The sequence below is a fragment of the Trachemys scripta genome, chromosome 7, assembly GCF_013100865.1.
Source record: "Trachemys scripta elegans isolate TJP31775 chromosome 7, CAS_Tse_1.0, whole genome shotgun sequence".
NCBI classification, from domain to species: Eukaryota; Metazoa; Chordata; order Testudines; family Emydidae; genus Trachemys; species Trachemys scripta.
The window spans coordinates 96,723,538-96,746,543 of record NC_048304.1 but is presented as its reverse complement, the minus strand read 5'-3'; the positions used below and the strand labels follow the sequence as shown (position 1 = coordinate 96,746,543).

The 23,006-nt window shown below is 43.6% G+C and overlaps 1 protein-coding gene across 1 annotated transcript in view; it reads right to left on the bottom strand.

Annotated features, from left to right (window-relative positions):
* Nucleotides 1-19,281, bottom strand: part of LOC117879942 (heparan sulfate glucosamine 3-O-sulfotransferase 1-like) — a 114,010-nt gene extending 94,729 nt beyond the window's left edge. The window contains exon 1 of the mRNA XM_034775530.1: nt 18,988-19,281. The gene's annotated coding sequence lies outside the window, so the exon portion shown is untranslated. The remainder of the gene's footprint in view (nt 1-18,987) is intronic.
* Between the last annotated feature and the right edge of the window lie 3,725 nt (nt 19,282-23,006).

Here is a 23,006-nt window from a genome sequence, read left to right as displayed (position 1 = left end):
GGGGGTTCTGGCGGTGCTCGGCTGGGGGACTCGGGGGGCGGCGCTTTTTTTTGCTGCTTGGGGCAGCAAAAAAGCTAGATCCGGCCCTGCAAGTGACTAAAGAAATAAGGACAAAAAAAAAAAAAAAGCTGTGACAGTGTTGTAAAGTACACCAAAATGGTGAGCTGGAAAAAAAACTGCAACTATAAATAATAGAAAAACAGCAAATAAACAAGAAAGAAAAACATGTCTTAGAAAAATGTCAAAACAATACAACTGTATGATATTATGATTAACTTATTACACTTTCCTTCAATATATTTACACTATGCAACATCTACTAAAATGTAACTACATATTTAAATGCATGAGAATTAAACAAAAGTATTATATTTAAACTACAAAACCATCCCTCCTCTCCTGTAAAGAACAGAACTGGAAGCTTTGAAATCTTTATTGTATTCCTGGTTCTGCCATAAATTCCAGTGTGAAGTTGGTCAAGTCACTTAAAGTTGATTGTAAAGGTTTTTTTTTTTTTTTTTAATTGGGCTTCTCTCCCCCCTTTTCGCTGATTTATAAAGACAGCCTGAGCTTCCCCTCCTCCCTATTCTTACTTTAGAAAAAGGAGCATCAAGTCTGGTCTTCCTTGGTTTTTCTTGTGGGATCATAGTGCGGTCTGAAAACATGTTTATTAAGAGCTCTAACACCTTAGTTGAAGATATGCACGTGTTGAATCTTTAACAGACTTCCTTTTATTCGGCATCAATCACTGAAGGGCTAGACAGGTGTTTAACTCCCTCCCCCGCCACACACCATAACAGTTTTAAACAGTTGAAAACTGCCTCTTTTTTTCAATTAACTTTCAGCTCTCTTGCTAACATGATGTCACCATCGCACTTGTTCTCCAATCATCATGTCCAGTCTACTGGCCTCAACAAGAGCTGAATTTCTAATGTAACCAAACAAACAAAACAAAAAACCCTAGCAGAAATTTTAAAAAAAATTAAAAAACAAAACAAAACAACCCCTCAGGCCATCTTTATCCATCGCAAAGCAGCAAAAAGGACAAGCACAGGTTTTTCCTATGCAGGTCACCTTCAATTTCAGCACTATCCTTTCCCCATCTATAAATTAGCGAGGATATTTTTTTCTCTCTCAGGGTGCTGTGAGGCTTAACTAATCAACATTTGCAAAGCACTTTCTGTTTCCATAGTACTTTCACTATAGGGGGTCACAAAGTATTAGTTTACTGTTTAGTCTCCTCTTTTCTGAAACTGGATTTCATATTTAAAACTTTCAGTAGCAGGATCCAAACCTTTTGAGAGAGTCTACGCAGAGACAATATCCACATAATATTATCCTCCACACTCCTTCCAACCCATCCCAGGGTGCCTTCTTATAGGTATTTCTTTAGGCACTGAAAATCTGAAGCTCCCATTCCATTAGCTCTACCTCATTATGCATATGCATTATAATTCAGCCTTAATACACTGTACATAGTCACATACTATACTTTCCCCCAAAGGACCCCTGCTTACTTCAAGTGCACGGACTGGATAGTGAATAAAGCAAGGGTTGTGTAGTAATGAGGCCCACAACCACCCACTGAACAATAAAGATAAAAGTACTGAACAGCTGCCATATTCATTGTGAATAGGGCACTATACTTGGGTTCTGTTACCTGTCTTGTCTCCAATCTGCCATGAGACCTTGCACAGCTTGCTTCCCCTGTCAGTAAAATGGGAGTTCCTAACGCATTTTAAAATCTACATTGAAGTGTGCTATATAAGAGGCAACCATTCATTGTAATTATTATATATGCTCAACAACTGAGGTAGGAGTCCAGTGGGAAAATATAGTATGTAGCAGTTAAGTTAAAGACTGCATCATAATATCAAGACACCAGGGGTTGTGTGGACAAACTTAAATCTGGCATTTCCTGACTATTTTTTATTATTCTCTTTGAAATCTAAACATTTTTTCTTTTTATATAGGTTTCTGTATGGAACTGATTTGTGTGTGGAATACTTTATAAAGAGAGGAAAATCACCTCTGAAAGAAATAGAACTTAAATAGTGTTTGATATACTTATCCTCCCAACATCCCTGTGATGAAGGCAAGACTGATAATCCCCATTTAACAGATGAGGACAAGCCCCTTTGGCGCTCTATAAAACCACAAAACAAGTTGATAGCAGAGCAGGCACTAGGAACTCCTGAGCTCAGATTCCCAGTCTCTGATTTTTCATGCACACTATAGAAAAAAAAATCATCAGTAGTACAAATAAGTGGATTAGAAGAATGTGTTTTTGGTACTGGAATGTCAATAGATTATCTGAACACTAAAATGTAATATAGAATATGATCTAACATTTTAGAAACACAATAACAAGTGTACACTAACTGCTGGAGTGGGGTGAGAACACTGTATTTTTCCTTTTTTGGGGAGGGGGTAAAAATGCTTTTACTGCATTTCCTTCTACTGCAAGCCAGCACTAATCCAAATATCTCCCAGTGGGCAAAATAAAACCACGTTAGATGTTTGTGTATCCCCATTGGCTTTCACTTGATTAAAGGAAACTGATTCATTATAGAAGCAAAGTAGAACAATTCCTTGGAGTATTAAAGCACAATTTTCTATGTGTATTACCATGCAAGAATGAAAAAAGGATGCAGTACTCTTTTCTGAATACCCGGGCATCAGGATTGGATTTTATTGATATTTTGATGAGATTTAGAATGCCTGGCTCTTCATCTAGCAAAGATTCACATTACAGGCAGTTCTATAAAAACAGAACTGTAATCTTCCCCCCATCCCTGGTCTCAAGGGGAAAAAAAATCAAGTTTGAAAATTTCCATTTTGTATCACTGATATATTGTTTGAACTATCATTATTTTACAGAGTCTATAAAGAAGGAGCTCATGAGAAGATGTCTATATTCACTTTTGCTAGCTATATTCAACTTCTATAATTTGATTAAAAGATGGAGGGAAAAGGGAGTTGGAAACACAGTGAAAACTCAAACATCTGGCCTGTTATCCTGACTCAATTTCTTGTTTTCTGCTGGATACACACCTGGGTCTAACTTTAAGATCCAGAAATTTAGCGCTACCATGAGGATGCAGTAGAGTATGAAAATAATAAGCCTTTTCTTTTTCTTCATTCTCCAGTGCACATGTCAGTTTCTGAACTTAGAAACCCCTAGAAGTACACAGGAGGCTATACATTGCAGAGAGACTTCATTAATGTTATATCCCAGGGAACAAAAAAAATATTACAGCCAGAAAGTATCTGTGATGCACAGGTTATCAAAACTAGTGCCAAGACAGAAGCCTCAGCATTTAATAATGTGGTGCAAAACCAAAGCAGTAAAAATGGAATTCTGTAAATATAAATTAATATACAAGAAAATCAAGTAACTAGATTTAAAATTATTTTTCTTCTATTCCACCTTTGTGGAGTCCAGAAATAGGATGCAAAGTCAGATCAGTCCTGCAGAGGTTCACACACTCTGGCTTGATTCAGGAAAGAACTTAAACACATGCTTAGATTTAAGCATGACAGCAGTCTCACTGAAGACTGTGGAGTCTTTCCAATGGCTTCACTGGGCACTGGATAGAGAGAGATGGCAGCCACATCAGAATTAAAGATTGCAAAAGAGTTTCCATTTTAAGCATAACATTGGCTCCACCATACCATGCCCAAATCAAAAGGCAAATTTTTATAGGTTTTTTTTTAAAGTAGACCTTTTCCTGCAGAGTTGGACTTCAATATGTCAATTGAACACATGAATGGCTTGTCAACAGAAAAAGAAATTGATGTTAAATCAGACAAGCTGTTTGTAAATTAAGAAACATTTTTTAAAAATTTGGCATTCAGCACAGACAACAAACTCTAACCTTCGTTCACCAACTCTTAGCTTGTGAACACAGATGGGAGACAATGAAATTTACGTTTATTGGACTCATCTAATACTAGGGTAGGAGCGGAGGAGAACAAGGAAAGGAATACCAAATCACACTGCTAGTCTAGGGTTACCATCCGTCCGTATTTCCCCGGACATGTCCGGCTTTTGCGTCTCTAAATAGCTGTCCGGGAGGAATTGGTAACAAGGTTAAAATGTCCGGGGAAGTTTTCTCCCTCGCCTCCCTCCCTCCCTTCCATGCAGAGTGTGGCTGCTGATTGGGCGGCTAGGCCGATTGACCCACTCCCATTGGCCTCCAGCAGCCAGAGCCCTCCCCTGCTCCCCCCTCCCTCTCTTTGTAGTCCTGTGTAACACACAAACCGACCCACGTGGAGCCAGAATGGTAAGAGGAGCGAGGGAGTGTTGGATGGGTCCCCAGCCTCCACCTGCCATCCCCCCTCTGCGCATCCCCCCCTCCGTGGGTCCCCCCTCCCTGTCTGCCTCTCCCTTGTCTGCGTGTACTGCCAGAGCCAGCAGCAACTGCTGTCTGCTGCCCCCGGGTCCTAGTGCCCCCATCCACTAATGGGAAGACAGGCTGCCCTTACTCTGCCCTTCCACCCTAGCCCTGAGCCTCTCCAACACCCCAAACCCCCCAGCCCCAGCCCTCATCCCCACACACCCTAATCCTCTGCTCCATCCCTGAGCCCCCTCCTGCATCATGAACCCCTCATCCCCAGACCCACAGCCCTCACCCCTGAATCCCCTCCTATCCCCAAACTCCCTCCCAATCCCCCTCCCCCTTCCCACACACCCCCTCCTGCCCTCAAACTTCCTCCCAAAGCCTGCACCCCCTCCCTTTGCACCGCCTCTCACCCCCAAACTCCATCCCAGAGCCTGCACCCCTCACCCCCTCCTGCACACCCACCCCCTGCCCCAGCCCGGAGCCTGTACCCAGCACCCAAACTCTATCCCAGAACCTGCACCCCTCCTGCACCCTAATCCTCAGCCCAGGACCTGCACCCCAGACCTCCTCCCCCCACCCAACCCCCGTCCCAGAGCCTTAGGCAGGTGGGGTGGGGGGTTCTGGGCACCACCAAAATTTCTACAACCCTGCCACCCAGGCGAGTGGATAAGGGTCAGGGCAGTCAGGGGACAGGTAGGGTCCTGGGGGGGGAGGCAGTTAGGGTAGGGGGTTCTCAGCAGGGGGCAGTCAGGGGACAAGAAGCAGGGGGGGTTGGGGTTCTGAGGGGAGCAGTCAGGGGGTGGGAAGTGGGAGGGAGTGGATGGGGCGGGGCGGGGTGGGGCGGGGCTTCCCCCCCCTCCCCCCCAGTGTCCTCTTTTTTGTTTGTGGAAATATGGTAACCCTATGCTAGTCCCATCATCCCCTGTCATGCCAACTCCTCAACTGCTCTCTTCCTAAGGAAGGCTGCAGAAGCTGTGCCTTTGGAAAGGCTGGAAAATGAGGATGAGGATAAAAACAGAACAGGGGCATTGGCAGAGAGGGAAGGAGGTTGCCATCAGAGTGGGACAGATCATGGATAAGGGGAGTATGAGAGGCAGAGCATACCAACCCAACCCATTATCACTGGGGGGCGGGGGGGCAGGAAGGGGGACATCAAGCCTAACTTTAAAGGTCCCAGGTCTAAAAATTGTTGGCCTTAAACTGTCCATCTGTAAAACAAATATAATATCTACATGCTTTGCAGGGATGTTAAGATTATTACTGTTTGCAAAGTTCTTTGAACACAGAAAGCACTATATATAAATGCTAAGTTATTATGACAGGGAACATAACTAGTCCAATTTCTCTCAGCCTCAGAAAGTAAATATTTCTTCAGCTCTGCTCAGAGAATTCTGATTGCCTTAAACTTTAGGCACTCAAGTTTGAAAAACTGACTGTATTTTTTAGTTTTGCTATTAAATAAGATCTACACAGCTTCCTAGCTTCCATTTTTCTTTATACGTTGTAAAGTGCTTTGGGATATCACGACTGGACAGTAGTAATAGCTGCCATTTCAGTTACACACTTTGCAAAGTTCCATTACAAACCAAAGCTGTATAAAAATATTTTTGGGTCTAAAGCTTTCCATGGTTGGTCTCATGCCAGAAGGAAATGGTGTTAGTTTGTGTTTTATTTAAAGTTGGAGGAAAAGATATTTTTTAAAAGGAAATAAACACCAAGATGAAAAAAGCAAAAGACTTTTTTTATCCCAAATATTATAAAGAGGATATACAAATAAATCCTGCCCACCCTCCAAAGTTAACCAGTGGTTAACCGCCATGAATAAAAACTTTTTGGCTAAATTTGGTGATGGGGAATGAAAAGAAATTAAATAATCAAAAAATCATAACTGAGCATGCTTTGTAGTTATCTGCTAAAATTTTTGCAGAGTGCACTGGCTCTCCACCCTTTTGTGATACCATGAAGAAGCAACTGCATGCTCTCCCTTCTTAGCCTGGCCAGTTGCCCAGCCAAGACAGAGGCTTCTGAGCTCAAGCATCTGGGACAATTCACAACAGAGAGACTGCAAACATCTCATTAAAACAGATGGTCATTCCCTGTTATTGGCAGTCTCTGCACACTACTAGCCTTGAGGGTTTATTTTATGTTTAAGGGGACTGTTGCCCCCTTACTAACATTCAGTGGGGGTGTTTTGGTTGGCTAGCTCCCAGCACTAAAAGATTGGGGAGAGGCCAATGCTCCAGGTCAACCTCAGCCTCTGAGCCTGATTGACAGGGCGGGCAGCTAATCAGGTAGTCAGGAGGCCAGGGGGGTCCCCTCCTCCGTGTGAGCTGGAATTGCCTGGGTCAGACTGAGTGGGGCAGAGCTAAGGAGAAAGCAGGGGCCCAAGCTGAGCTGGGGAGCAGAGCTGTGCCAGATCCAGAGGGGCCAGAAAAGCACTTCAGGAAGCAGGTCAGAGTTGGGAGCAGAGCCAGAGACAGCCCAGGGAGAGCAGATCCTGTTCTGGGAGCAGAGCTGAAGCCACAGAGCCAGGTGTGGTGAGCAACTGGGGCCAGCCAAGGGGGGGACCTTGGCAAAGGGCCCAGCACAGAAAGACACCCCCAGCCAAGGGTCCTTGTAGGCCAGACTGGGAGGGGGATCTTAACCCAACAGGGGGGGGGGGGAGGCTGATGCTGGGAAGAAGGCCGGAGGTGTGTGGTCACCACCATTGCAAGCGTCCAACCCGCAGCATCCCTGCAGCACAGCCAGGGCCTGAGAAGGAGACCTGGGATCTACAAGGAACAAACTGTGAAGTGCCCTGATATCCAGAGACACTGTTTGTAATGTTCCCTGCCACAGATCCGAGTGATGTGTTTTCCTTTAACCTTTCCCATTTTTTCTTTTCTTTTTTTAAATTAATTATGAATTAAACAACTTGTATTTGCTTTAAATTGTATGAAATGATCAGTGGGTCAGGGAGGTGCCCAGTGCAGAGAGAGTACCCCGGAGTGGGGACACCCTAGCCCCTGTCCCAGGTGACCACAGCAGGGTTGGGGGTTGAGCCCCTCGGGAATCCTGGGCCCACCCTTGTCGGGATTACGAGGACTCTGCCAGACAGGAGAGTGGAAGGGGAGTCCTCGAGGGCAGGGAGGCCTCTGGGTAAAGGAAGTGGGAGCGAGGACTCAGATCCTTTCACTAGCCCACTTCACCGGGGTAGTGCAGAAGCTAGGAAAGTTCCCCACAATAGCAGGACCATTCCCCCGCTTACATATGCCACCTTTGTGGTCCACCCTACTCAGTCCCCAAGAGCAAAGGATCTGTGTGTCCCTGGGAACAGAGGCTAACAATCAGATCCCAATTATAACTACATTTAAACAAGATGATGTTCGTTTAAGAAAGCAAGAAGAAAAACAGATTAAAAACCAAAGTCATTTACTCTTACCAGTGTTAAATTCAGACTATAAGAAGATGCATCCAGGTTTGGGGGGCAGGGGGAGGGGGAGAAATCAAGAAAAAGGCCAAAGACTGGAAATTGTATTGTTATATGATTCACAGTGTTTCAGCTCATGGCTGTTTCTTGAAGCTGACAAGCTCTCAGTCATTCTCCCAAAATTCTGTGTGTCTCTGCCTTCTAGAGAGGGCCTGACTGCCATACAGAGAAAGCCCTTTATTTTTTTTTAGAAGGCACTTCATGTGTGGGCACCCTAAAGGATGTGAATTGTGAGTTGATGGGCCTTAGGCAGCATTACAATATAGTCATACGGAGATTACACAGACTTTGAGAAATACTATAGCAAATTATAAACCTCAAGTACATATATCTTCAGACCTCCAGAAACCCATGTCTCCACATCAGGGGCAAGAAAAAAAAATCATGAAGGTGAGAAAATTGTGGATCCCATCAATTTATGATTTCTCTGCATTTTGCAAGATTCTGTAAAATGTTAAGCTTTCATTTTAGCGATAAGTCCCCAACCCCCTCCATTGTGAAGGTACAGCTGTCCATTTGGAAACAGATGCACCGCTGGCGTAATAACCCAACCTTGAAGACATCTATCTCCAACCAAGCAATAGTCAAGATATCGAAACAGATTTCCTGGCACATAGCAATCTGGCCCTTAAACAAGGTTACCTAGTGCATGGAGTATCAATGCAGCATACAGGCCATCCTCCCACGGTGCAGTGCCAATGTAGGTACTCAGATGCCATTCCCGTTCTCTGCTACTGGCATAGCAGATAAAAGGGGCATGGCCAAAAGAATAGGGGTGTGCGCGTCACAGCAGTCATTGGCATTTTCAGTCTCTTGTGAACATTTGGAGCCTAAGTAAATGACAAGAGCCTTTAGGCTGTTCTAACACGGTAAAAAAGATAGGTACCTACATACAACTGTATCGAGGAGTGCTAATGTGAGCTTTGTCATCTTTGCACCCACACACCCTGACCTATGCATTGTGCAGTTCATCTACGCCCCAAGATCTGACTCATTAGGCTCCTCCCTTCCCACAATCCATTCACTTTAAAGAGCTATCCACTTCAAACCCTCCACTCTAAACTTTAAGCCTGGATAGGGTTTCTCCCCCACTTTAAAGGGGGAAATGGAAATTACATGCATACAAACAATACAGATGTAGTGTTTAGATCATACATATTATTTCACACAAGTAACATTAACTTTCCCACGTCACACGTACTGTATGGGCCAGACTGGGATCAGATTATACTCAGGAACATGATGTGGCCATGTGTGTTCAGGCACTCCTGCCTCTGCCTCCCCCCGCCCCACTATTGTGTTGCCTGTACAAGGAGGGAGAAGTTTTTTTCCCAAGGGCAGGACAGCTCCCCGCAGGGAAGTGTGTTGAGCAAACAGTATAAGCATCTAAACAAGGTAAATGTTGTGTATGTAAGACAGGGTGGGCAAACTTTTTGGCTCAAAAGCCACATCTGGGTATGGAAATCGTATGGCAGGCTATGAATGCTCATGAAATTTGGGGTTGGGGTGCGAGAGGGGGTGAGGGCTCCGGCTGGGGTGGGGCCAGAAATGGGGAGTTCAGGGCATGGGAAAGCTCCGGGCTGGGGAAGAGGGTTGGGGTGCGGGGGGGAGGGCTCAGGCTGGGGGTACAAGCTCGGGGTGGGGCTGGGGATAAAGGGTTGGGGATGCAGGAGGGTGTTCTGGGCTGGGACGGAGGGGGATGAGGGCTGGGCAGGGGGTTGGAGCTCGGGAGGGGGTCAGGGGTGCAGGCTCTGGGTGGTGCTTACCTCAAGCAGCTCCCGGAAGCAGAGGCATATCTCTTCTCCGGCTCCTACGTGGAGGCACGGCCAGGTGCCTCTGTGCACTGCTCAGTCCGCAGGTGCCGCCCCTGCAGCTCCCATTGGCCACGGTTCCTAGCCACTGGGAGCTGTTGGGGTGGCACTTGGGGCGGGGGGCAGCGTGTGGAAACCCCTGGCTGCTGATACGCGTAGGAGCCAGAGGGGGGACATGCCGCTGCTTCCAGGAGCCGTGCGGAGCCATGCTACGTGTGGAGAGGGTCAAGCCCCAGAACCCGCTTCCCAGCAGGAGCTCAAGGGCCAGATTAAAACATCTGACGGGCCGGATGCGGCCCCCGGGACATAGTTTGCCCGCCCCTGGTGTAAGAGTAAACTAGTGCTACTTAGGATAAGAATCTGTACATCTTGTCCTGACTTTTCAATGTGTCATTCACACAGGGTTTTTGTATTGTTCTCTTGATGTTTACATTCTAATTTTAAGCCACTAGCAAAATTGTAAGAGTGCAATTCCACGGAGATCATGTTACAATGTCAAGATGAAACAAATCAATACCAGGACAAGTCTTTACAAACCTAATTATAATATCAACATGAACTAAAATAAGGTCAATACACTAATATCACTAGTCAATGTACTAACCAAACTCAAAAGTACATTAAAACTACTACATTTGAAAAAAATATGTTAAATACATGGACATTTTTATTTGAGTTCCATTTATCCAAGCCTTTATAGCACTTATGGTTTTCTATTAGTGTTCCCAACTCTTTTGTTTACCACTTGAACATATATATTTCATAAATACGGAGTACATATGTTTGTTGTCTGGGCTTTGGGAAAAAAAACTTCACCACTGAGGCTACGTCTTCACTACCCGTCTCAATCGGTGGGTAGAAATCGATCTCTCGGGGATCGAATTATCACGTCTCATCGGGACGCGACAGTCGATCCCCAAATCGACGCTTCTACTCCACCAGCGCAGGTAGGAGTAAGCGCCGTCGATGGGGGAGCCGCGGCGGTCGATTTGCTGCCGTCCTCACAGCAGGGTAAGTCGGCTCGAATACGTCAAATTCAGCTAGGCTATTCGCGTAGCTAAATTTGCGTATCTTAAATCGATCCCCCCCCCCAGTGAAGACGTAGCTTGAGAGTAGATGAGTAGCCAATGGGGCCTAAATCCTTCTATTTTGTACAGAAGTTAGCCCTTTATTTTAAAAGAATTTAAGTTCTTGGTTGTAGAGGTAACCTTCTAAATGTGCACTGAAGGGACAGGATTTTCTTGAGCCCACAGACTAACAGTTCCTTACTGTTCATGCAGCTCCTTTACATTGAAAGTAACAGGAGACTTTCATTCAGAACTTCTTGGGCAGCAGTGAAATGGACAACATTTATGTCAATTTCACTTTGCTAGGGAAAGCTGCAAGCAGCACTGGAGTTTCTCACACAGGTGAGGAAGACCAACAAAACAGCAACTGAGTGTGTGTGCATGCAGGACCTAAGGGTGGGCAACCAAGTTCGTCACCTTGGGCGCGCCCTTACGGGGAGTGCTGGACCACTGTGCTGCTTGGCTTTTTGGGGAGAGGAGGGCAGCTGGTTTTGATCAGTTAATTGGCCGGCTCCCTCTCCTCAATTGTGTGGATATTTTTTTTGCTCAGCAACTCATGCATGTGGATGCCTAAAATGTTTTCCATCCTGGCCAACAAAACAGCTAGGGCTGCTTCTGTGTGTGTGTCAGAGAGACCAGTTTTACTCTAGCAGCAACCAAGGTCCTGGGGAAGGGAGAGTAGGAGAAATCTTTCCTCTTTTCCCCTTAACAGTCAGGATACTCTGACAGGGGAGTGGGAGAAAGAAAGCTCCTTTTTCATTCCAGTGGACAGGTGCCTGGGCTACTAATTTATCCAACATCTACTGGCTAAAGTTTGATACAAAAGATGACATCCAACACTAATGCCATTCTGGAGCCACTAAAATCATAGGCACTGATGCTGTGCGTACTCTGGGGCTGGAGCACCCATGGGGAAAAACAAACAGTGGGTGCTCAGCAGCCCCCCGATCAGCTCCTCCCCCTTCCCCAGCGCCCATATATCAGTGCCTCCTTTTCCCTCCCCAGTGTCTGCCGCGATCAGCTGTTCCACAACGTGCAGGAGGCGCTGGGGAGGAGGGGGAGGAGTGAGTGAGGGGTCGGAGCAGGGACAGGAACAGGCAGGGTGGGGGCAGGTCAGGATAAGGCAGGGCCAGGGTGGGGCCTTGGGGGAAGGGAAGGAGTGAAGGCAGGACCTGCGGTAGAGCAGGGGTCGAGCACCCCGCGGCACATTAAAAAGTTGGCGCCTCTGGCCAAAATTACTGACTCCTGTTCTGTCCCCCACCAAAAGCAAACAAAAATAACTCTGACTGTCCATGATGATCACAACCATTCTGCATTAATATAAATGACCACCACAATTTCAGGTTTTACAAATAATAAGCTTATCATGTGAACTTCAAATACTAGCATTGCCATACCAGATAAGTCAAGTGGTCATTCTACTCCAGTATCCTGTCTCTGATAGTGGTCAGTACACTTATTCAGATTCTTAATTTTTACATTTTTATTAAGTTAGACAATGGTGAATGATGCATTTCTCACTTGTGATTTGTGTCAAGCTCTTTTGGGATGAAAAGTTGAATTCAATTAAAAATGCACAAAACCAACATTTTTAAAAATTAGTTAAATAAAACTACTGTAAATATGCTGGATACATAAGAAAAAAGGTTTATTAAAACATGCTTTGCATTTAAATCTAACTGATTGATTAAGCAAAGGAAGTATTATCTGTAGGTTAGTGAACTGAATTGATTGTTTCCAGCCACCATTGTCCTTCAAAACAGGCCAAAACTATAACAGGGTTCAAAAAAGAACTAGATAAGTTCATGGAGGATAGGTCCATCAATGGCTATTAGCCAACATGGTCAGGGATGCACCACCATGCTCTGAATGTCCTTAGGGGAGGGTCTCAGGCCTTGTGCTCCAATCCAAGCCCAAACGTCTATGCTGAAATTTTATAGCTCCGCAGCCCAAGCCCTGCAAGCCCAAGTCAACTGACCCAGGCCAGCCACGGGTCTTTTATTAGTGAAGACATCCCACAAGATGTCCCTGGGTAATACATTTCATAAGCTGGTTGTGCATTGTGTGAAAAAGCATTTGCTTTTATAGTTTTGAATTTGCCCTTTCAGTTTCATTGAATCCTCCATTGTTCTTTTATAATAAGAATAATTTTGTGTTGTCTGTAAACTTTGCCATCTCACTGCTTACCACCTTTCACAAATCATTAATAAATATATGGGATAAGACCAATCCTGGTACAGAATCTTGTAAGCACCCCACCGTTTACCTTTAGCATGATGAAAACTGACTTTTTATTCCTATTCTTTGTTTTCTGTCTGTTGCCAGTTTCTGATCCATGATAGCATTTTACCTCTGCCTCACGACTACTTCATTTCTTTAGTAGCTTCTCATGAGGGACTTTGTCAAAGGCCTTTTTAAAAAGTCCAAACACATATCAACTGGCTCTTTTTTAACCACTATTTTATTGATCTGTTCAAGGAATTTTAACAGATTGCTAAGGGACAATTTTCTTTTGCAGAAGCCATGCTTGTTAATTGCTATCATATCATGATATCCTAGGTATCATTCTATTTTTAATTATTGTTTCAGCCAATTTACCAGGTACAAATGTAAGGCTTACTGGGCTGTAATTTCCCAGAGCTCCCCATGTAGTATCCTGTATAGTAGCAGATTTTCATGACAGACTGTCTGTTTTTTGCTAGAAGCTCAACTACTTCATTTTCAGGGCCTGTCCCTGTCAGTTTAAAAACAAACAAACAGAATGTTATCTCATGGTTTTTGTCATCCCTCGGAGAATTGTCACCTGAATAGCCACTGGCCAGCTGAGCTGGTAAGACAGACAACAGGATGGGTCAGTACATATGCACCTCAAGGAGCACTCCAGCTCTGACATAAGTCCCCAGGAAGCCTCACAACAAGCAATTTTTCATGATAATCCTCTTCCACACAAAGGTACTGTCTACATGAGGAAGGCTTTGCTGGTATCAGTATCTGCACTGGACAGGGTTTGCTGGAATAGCCCTACTGGCAAACCCTCCTAGTGGAGACATAGCTTATACCGGCAAAAAGTTCTTTCACTGGTATAGCTTATATCAGTTCCCAAATGAAATAAGCTACACCAGCTAACAGACTTTGCCAGTACAACTCCATCTATACTAGGGCTTATGCTGGCATAGGTCTGTCAGGTAGGGAGGGGTGAGACTTTTTTTTTTTTTCACATTCTTAACCAACATGCCAGCAAAACATTTAAGTGTAGACCTAGCTGAATGGACATAAGCTGTAATGGCGTAAACTGGTAAAACTGCAATTATACTAGGACTTTTGCAGTCACAGCAATGTCAGTAAAAAACAAACATATCCTTAACCAACACAGCTATACTGGTAAAAGTTTCTAATGTCGACAAAGCCAAAGTCAGATCCATGCAAAGTGCAAGACTCTGGACACTGCAAATAGTGAGCCTACGAGCAGTGCAGTCGCACTAACACATGCAGGCAGCCACTGATGAAAAAAGTGTGGGCTGGTGTTAGAACATAAGCACAGCCAGACTGGGTCAGCCCAAAGGTCCATCTAGCCCATTATCCTGTCTTCCAACAGTGGCCAATGCCAGGTCTTCCTGCTTCTCCTCACAGTCTCTGGGCCAAAGGTGAGCACAGAGAGTGTAGTATGATGGTGGCAAAAGAACAAAGGGAATAAGAGGGACTGATTAGAGCAGGTCAAAAATCTTTCATTCCATATTTTTTTTTAATTAAAAATGGCTTTTTCATCAACCTGGAAATTTGTTTTCAATAATTAATTATTGTTTTCAAAAATTAACAAGCTATTCGGGGTTCTTAATTAAAACCTGAAAACTTTTGAAGAAAAATCTTCTAAAGTAAAAGTAAAATTTTCATCTTTTTTTCATAGGAACAAAACGTATTTCCCAGCCAGCTCTAGCATGACTAGTGAATGTGATAGAAAAACAGTGTAGAGGGAGAAGAAGGAGACACAAGGGTGAACTAGGGTATTCCACCTCCATCTTTGGGTGCCTAACTTTAGGCACACAAGTTTGAAATATCTGGCTTACGTGACTTAACAATGGCCACAGATAGAGTCAGTGCCTGAGCTGGGATTAGTCCCTTGCTCTCAGGCCTTTGATTAGTCAACTAGACCACATCGGCTTTCATACTACCGAGTTGCCCTTCCTTGTGGTCACAGGTCATGCAGGGTGCTCAGCAAAGGCACTGAGACAGGCCCAGGCAGCTAGCTATTAGGGAGCTTGCGGTGGCTCTAGTGCCTTCACCAATAGTTTACGTGACACTGATTACAACCACAAACTCGGTATGCAGTCTTCACCACCACTCTAACCCCTCCTCCCCCCACAAAAATACACCAACCCACAAAAATACACCAAAGACCTGGAGTTATGCTTTTTTCTGGACACCAAATCCTAAACCGGGATGACTGTTAATAACCCACAATGCTTAGGAAACAATCAGCTCCACGCTTTAACCACTAGCGATTGGTTCATATCCTTTTACATTTTCAAGGCTATCTTTGCATGGAAGAAGACTTACTCTTTTCTTCAAATCAAGAGATTCAAGCAGAGACTAGGAATTTTACCAAACAGACTGATGGCCTGGAATGGTATTGCCTCGCGTACAGGCTCATAAGAAAATTAACATTCCACCACTCACCAGCTACCAGGTTTGTAATTACCTATGTCTTTGTGTGTGCCTTCCAATTCTCAGTGTGGTTTTATTTCCCTAGATTACTGCCACCCACTGCTAGCCTGTAATTGACCGCCCCTATGAGTCCACTCTCAAAGCCTATGGAACTCCTTCCAGTTTTGCTGAAGTGAACAGCTTGTTTTGAACCCTGAAAGCACCACCACCTTTTGAAGCACAAGTTGAAGAGACATGCTCAAGAAAAGTGACAATGTATAAAACAAGAAGAGCGACTGGATAGTGAATTGCTCATGCATACAGGCCTATGCTGTCAGCATTGCACTCTATAGACTTATGCTGCCATCTAAATATTTCATAGCAACCACTCTTAAAATGTATGGCTGCAGCTGATGCCCAGGTAATATCCCTCTGGTATCTCCAGACAATACCATATGATGGAAAAACAAGCTATAGACAGTAAGGAAGGCACATTATCACAGATATGGACCAGTTGTCAAATAGTGAACTATAGGTCATTTATAGCACGCTGAGTAAATGCTCCGGTCAGCCAACTCTGCTTTGCCCTGCTCCTTTTAAACCACGTGTCACCAAGAGGCATGGAGCACCACACTTTTAAGAAAAAAACACCCAACCTGTTGCAGCAGTTGAAAAACCAGATGGGACTGTCACTTACTCAAGTCACTGAGCCCTGGATTCATTGCATCAACCAATGGTGTCAATATAGTCTGAGACGTAAAGCATGACGACTGTACATGCACATTCCTTCCTTGCTACTGGCTGACCAATGACTTCCCATTCTGATTAAAATGGAAACAAATGATTTCCAACATAATATGATCCAGGCTTCAGTGGCCAAACATATATTATACTTCAGCCTTATATGGATACTAATCTCAAATTGTGGTGGTTCTGGTATCATCTTTTTTTTCCAGAGCTTCCATACCATGTGCAGCAACGTTTTCAGGCAGAACACCAGCCAGAGTGACAGCAAGAGGACTACTAAAAGTAGCAATAGAACATCATGTCCCTGCCACCCCAGACTCCTACAGAGCACGTAGAATACTTTACTTTCTCTTATCAATCTATAGAGGTTCAGGACTCGCAATCCAAATTCAATCAGCTTCTAGATCAGTGAAAAATTATTATTGCTAAATATTTTTTCTTTAAAACAGTCAACACATAAGGGAAGACATTTTGATATATCCAAAAATAAAAAGTTAACTGTGGTGCTAACCTCACCATTCCCATCACCCGCACCCCCCAGCCAAATATCCAAAATGTTATTCTCTGAGTTGCTCACCACTCAGTGTATATTTTGAACACCCAGGATGTTCCAATGTTACTGACAGTTCTGAGCATGCCATTGATAGTTATAGCAGAATGATATTTGGCAAACCCAATGCTTTTAAAGAAAAATAACTGCCTTCCAATTGCCACTGAAGATATTCAAGCCAACTAAGACGCCAATAAAGAAGACCCCCTTGTTCACAGTGATTTGACCTGTAGTTTCCTTTTTTCACGCACATCTATACTTGATGCCCCACCTTTTTGATGGGCTTATTGACAAACTTAACCCCCCCACACAGCTGTATATTTGATGAACTATCTGCTGTGCTCTGTCAATCCTTGAGTGACTGGGATTGATAGAAAGACCACAACTCACAAATATATTTTCCTCCTCAATATTTTCTTCTTATATTTTGTCCTTTTTATACATCTTGGTTGTTTGTTTTTGACTCCTTCATGCTTTAGTTGTAGTGCTGAATTTTGATGAGACAGTTAGTGCAACCATTTTTGTTTTTAAGAGTACATGTGTCCAGTAGTAAGATCACTTGTGATTATTTTTGTTACTTTTGACATACCTGGGCTTATCAAATATCTTCATAGAAGCCTCACTTACACTAATTGACAACAATCTCTCTTCATTAAACCTGCAAGTTATGAAAGGTCAAACCAGATTCTATTTGAAAGGTCAACACCACTTCTATTATAACAACAGCACCCCGCATGTTCTTCAGTCACTGTGCCTCAAATAAACTTGCAAAACATAACAATTTGTCTTTTCAGTACGGACATCAGTATTTTTGCACAATTGGAAGAACAAAACTTTTGTAGTTTTTGCAACTTTCACTGTTTCCTGCCATAAGATTTACATATAGGAATCACACTTACTACAAATATTATAGATTGCTAATATTAATCCAACATAAATATTATTTGCATATGTACAGACACAAGCCATCTGTTTAAATCTGCAAGTATGACTAATAAATATAGGCAAGCTTAACTGATGTCACAACAAAAAAATCTAAATTTTTACCTTAAAGATACTATAACATGAAACAAACGATTTTCTTGAACTATACCAGTCTATAATCAAATTCCCCAATTAGTGAACCAATATCAGCCATACTGATAAGAGATTCCTATAAATAGCGGTCACATGCAATTGCTTTTGGAGAAAAAAAGTAACAAAATATTGGCTAATCTCATTTCATTCTCATAAACCAAGAACTATTTAAAAGTGTTTCACTTGGAGTAGTCAAAAATCTACAGAGAATGAAGTTTACTACAATTTTAAAAGGGTGATTCAGAGGATCAAGGCAGTCTGTATACATTTGGCATAGATTTTCTTTTTTAAAAAGAGAAAGTGAATCATTATACTGGAAGCTGCAGTTTTTCCAGTCAAATTTTCAGCCATGATATAAATTGGAGAACATGATTTTGCATGCCTACTGTCCAGAATTTTGACAGTGAAATTTAACATAGCCCAATGATTCTCATTTTATCATTGACAGGTGTCAAAATAAAAAGATGCATTTAAGTCTAAAACATAATCCTTATATTAGTCACCCACTTTTGAGACTGAGAAATATCACAGTTTAACAATTTACCCAATATTATGTACTCTACAAGGATTACCTGTATTTGTATCAGAACAAGACAAGCGTGCTCTCTTCAGAATTACAATAAATAACTGCAGCTTAGCTTTAAATGAAATGAGGTACTTTGGATCTAACCTGAGTTTAAATGGTGTCTGTCTTTTCCTAGTGGCAAATTTAAATTCAGCACCTGGATTCATAATTCCACAGATCTCACAAGCATAATCCAAGGCAACCACTTTACATGATTTATGGCTGTTCTCTAGATTCAGATGACAAATCTCTATGGAGCAGGTGCAATGGGGTGTGGTTCCCCCCCCCCCACGAAATAATTTCCTAGTATGTAAATTAATTAGCAAGTGTTCATTCCTATGGTGTAACCAGGGAACTATGAATGTACTAGCTGTGTTTATTATTTCATATATTTTCAAGTGACCTGGAAGTCCGGAGGTTTAAGTCACAATGTTTTTGACAGCATCAGTAGCCGTAAAAGTAGGAATGAATGATGCAGAGTTATGCAGGGAGATTCTTAACTATTGAAAGGATTAAGGACATCAGGCTACTTGCGTGTCTGTTTACTACTCTTCCTGGGCTACCAAGGGATCTCTAGCAATAAAAGCAGCAGTTACTCATGCACAACCATAAACTGCCCCCCAAATCCAGCCCTGTTTCCTGCCTGCTGCTGGAAACAGGAGCCAGGGATTAAGCCAGTCCCTGGCTTCTACGGCAAGTCCTTACTCTCATTACCTCCTCCGGAGCCATAGAGAGCGACGCTTCCTCGGCGTCAGGGTATGCCAGGCTGGGAGCTGGAGCAGATGCTGGAGGGAGCGGGGGGCAGGCGCGCAGTCGCTTCACCCCACAGTGCTGCGGCTGGAGCCGGTGGCCCCGTCCGCTCCAGATAAATGCAGGAACAGCAGCAGCCCCATCATGATTAATTAATCAGCGCGGGTGACCAGAGCAGGAGACGCGGCGCGAGGGGAGGGCAGGCGGCTCGCACGGTCACTCCGGAGTTGCTGGAGGGACGCATGGCTCCTCGGCCGGCCGGGCACATTGCGGAGGGGGGCCGCTCGGCGGGGAGCGCGGCCCTGGCTCCCAGAGAGGGGAGGAGTCTGGGTAGGTGACTAGACACCCGCTGTCGGAGCGAGCCCGGCTCCTCCTTACCCTGCCTTGGGAGGTACCGCTCCTGCTCCGGGGCCACCGCCGGACTGGGCTCTGGGCGCTGCCCCGCCCGCACGCCGCTCTCGGGGAGCAGGCTGCCGTGACTGCCGAGGCGCTGGGAGTGAGGGGGCGGGGGTAGCGCTCAGCTCCCGGGCAGGGAGGCGGTAGCGCCGGGGCATCCAGCGCTGTACCTAAACCCCTGCTCCAGCAAAGCCGGGCTAGTCCGCGGGGCAAGTTCAGGCTCGCCCATGGAGAGGGACTCCAGCGGGCAGGGCGCTGCAGAGGGGCCGGGCGGCTGAGCGAGTTCCAGCAGCTTGCTCGTTTGAATGGTGAGGTTTGGGGATGTTGGACCAAACCCCCATTGACTTCAATGGCACCACCCCTGGCTAGTCCTTTGGCCCACATGATGCCTTGCTTGCTGCCAAATAAAGAGACAGGCCCCTTGTCCCAAGAAGTTTAAAAACGAGGGTCCGAATCCCGCAGCGACATTAATGGGGCTCCAGGTGGGAACAGGGCTCTCCCCAGGATTTGCAGAATCAGAACCTAAGGACCAATTGCCCCTTGGTTACACCAAGTGGATGGGGAGCAATAGGGTTACATTGGTAATTGACGAGCATATAGCCCACATCATGCCAAATGAGGGCAAAGTCTGAGGAAAGAGAACAAAAGACAAGAGGAAAAGGGAAAACTGCTCTTAGAGGAATTTAATTTACATGGGGCAGTGTTGTTTTATGTTTTCTTTCTTTCCTTTTTTTGTTGTCGATTTTTAGGTGTTGGCTATATTCAAAGGAATAAGCACTAGCAATTCCACAGTTGAGCTTGGATTGTGGTTTGTGCTTAAAGCAGCCCGTTTCATACTTGACTGAATGAATTTAGTCTACAAGTTTGGCACAGTAATACTTCATTACTTGTCCCTTCAGAGGACAATTGCATGTTCTTTGTTTTATATTAATTTTTGCAGAAGAAACATTTTCAAATTCTTCCTTTCTGAAATGTTACCATTTTCCTCACGTTTGGGAGTGCTGTAATTCTAACCACCAATCTTCCAATAACTGCATACATGCTGTGATAACTCAGGCAAAAGCCAGTTATGAAATTTTAAGCACACACAGTTATTCTATTAGTTGTCACAACCTAATTCAGTTTGACCAAGGTGATTCAAATGGATGACTACTTCTGTTTCTGCCTTCAGAAACTGCCAGCCTGGCTCCCTAACATTTAATGAAATGTGAATAATTTGTTTGAAATTTTAGGTTTTCTTTTTCATATAAATTTAATTTTCCATGTAACTTTCTGACCAGTTCTAACCCTGACTTATCAGTAGTGCTCTACACATATTCCTAGGCTTCAGGGAAGAGTTGGTGGGAAATTTTTTTGAGAGAAATTTCACATCTAAAAATGCAGTTTCATCAAAATTGAAATATTTCATGGGAATGTGTCGATTTCAACACATTCTTTTTGATTCATTTATTGCATTCTTTTTGATTCATTTCCTTTTGACTTTTGTTATATCAATTTTAATTGTTAACATTTATATAAATGTTATGTATAATATATATTTAATTTTTAATAAGTTTAAAGTGTTTTGACACTATTGGGACCATTGGCCCAAGGTTTTATTACTTTCCTTAGAAATTTTCTTCACAGTAGTATAATAAAGTGAGCTTATTCAGATAAATATGGATTTAAATTTGCATAAAACTCACAGAAACTTCATCGTATTAAACCTCAGGGCTTGACATCTGCAGCATCTGGTATTCATGCAGTGCTAACCTTTGAAAGACTCCAGAGAAGTGCATCTTCTCGAATATTTATTTGGTAATTGGGTATTGTAATCCATGACCTCTTAATTATCATGAAATGACTTTTCTCACTGAAGTCATAAGACAGTTAGAAATTCTTATTAATATTAAAGTGACAGACAAGTTAGTTGGAGTATGTCAGTGTTATTCTATGAATACTGGAATTTCTTTTCATAAAATGGGGTGATCATTTCACTCTTCAGTGGCTAATGAGGATATTCCTATTGAAAACAGATAATTTCTAAAACTGCCACACATATTACTTATTCTATTTCCCATTTTAAATCTACTCACTCTTGTATCCACTGTACTGAGTTGGTCCTTCTGAGAGACTGAATTGAAGAAAAAGAAGGGAGAAGAGAAAATAGGAGGGGTGAACAATTTGAGTGGGTATGGACTAATGAAAGATTATATAAAAAAAAGGAGACATTTCTCCAGAGCCTTGGGTCTCACCGAGCTGTGCAGGACCAGGGCAGAGGGTGAATAAAGGATTAAAGCCACCATTGCACTCCCTTGCTCATGCAGGCAGCCACAGGCCAGTCTTAGGGCAGGTCTTCACTACGGGGGGGGGAGGGAGGTTGATTTAAGATATGCAAATTCAGCTACGTGAATAGCGTAGCTGAATTCGACGTATCTGAGCCGACTTACCCCGCTGTGAGGACGGCGGCAAAATCGACCTCCGCGGCTCCCCATCGCTGGCACTTAGTCCTACCTCCGCTGGTGGAGTAAGCGCGTCGATTCGAGGATCGATTGTCGCGTCCCGACGAGACGCGATAATTCAATCCCCGAGAGATCAATTTCTACCCGCCGATTCAGGCAGGTAGTGTAGACCTAGCCTTAGCCCCTGGCATAAATTAGAGTAGCCATAAGTCTGTTATAAATTACACCGACTCTTAACAGCTTCTCGAGGCTATTACAATAGCTAAGGATCTTTGGTGTGCAATGTGCTACAGCCCGTGTGCCTTCTAACCAGCACCGGTACTGGACATGGAAGATGATAGCCTAGAGGATTTCCCTGTGCCACTCTGCAGCACAAAATGGACTTATTGGAGATTGAATAGCTAGCTCAGAGTCTTTAACTGAACTATGGTTTGTAACAATATTTATGGTGGCAGTGATAATATTCAGTTATATGGATATACACAGTCTCACTTCCTGCATTCCAAACATCTCAAGTTATTTTGCAAAAGTGAACCTTAGAATAATTTTATATATCCAGCTATCTGATGATCCTAGTGCAATAAATGAATATTCTCAGTGTGTAAATAGCAAGACATACACCTGTTAAATCATTGCAGAGTGTGCCAGGGCAACAGTGCTTGTTCTCTCTCTCTCTCTCCCCTCCCCCCCCTTGTACCCTCATTTCTCTCCCTGCTCTCCTCTTCTTCACTTTTACCAGACAGATCTAAATACAACTAATTAGCTAACTTATATAATGACAAAGTCTGCTTCTACCAGGAAATGTAATAGTTTGGCAATACATTTACTGGGGGATCACAAGGTAGGCAATGTTGGCTAATTAACAGTGCCAGAGTTCTTTAGTAAATTTATTGCAGCACAACTGGTGGCTTTACTGTTAATTGGTCATACTTCTTTGCAGCTGGAAAAACCTGAAATCGCCAAAATGTAATATAAAGCACACTCATGAATTAAAACGTTTGCCTTGCTAAAAAGGAAACCCTTCTAAACTTTCTATCTCTTACAATGTACGTATCATTTACACAACATGATGGCTGCTTTAATAATATTACATGTTTATAGTTCATCTATAAGGATCCCAAAGCATTTAGTATATTAACATATTTA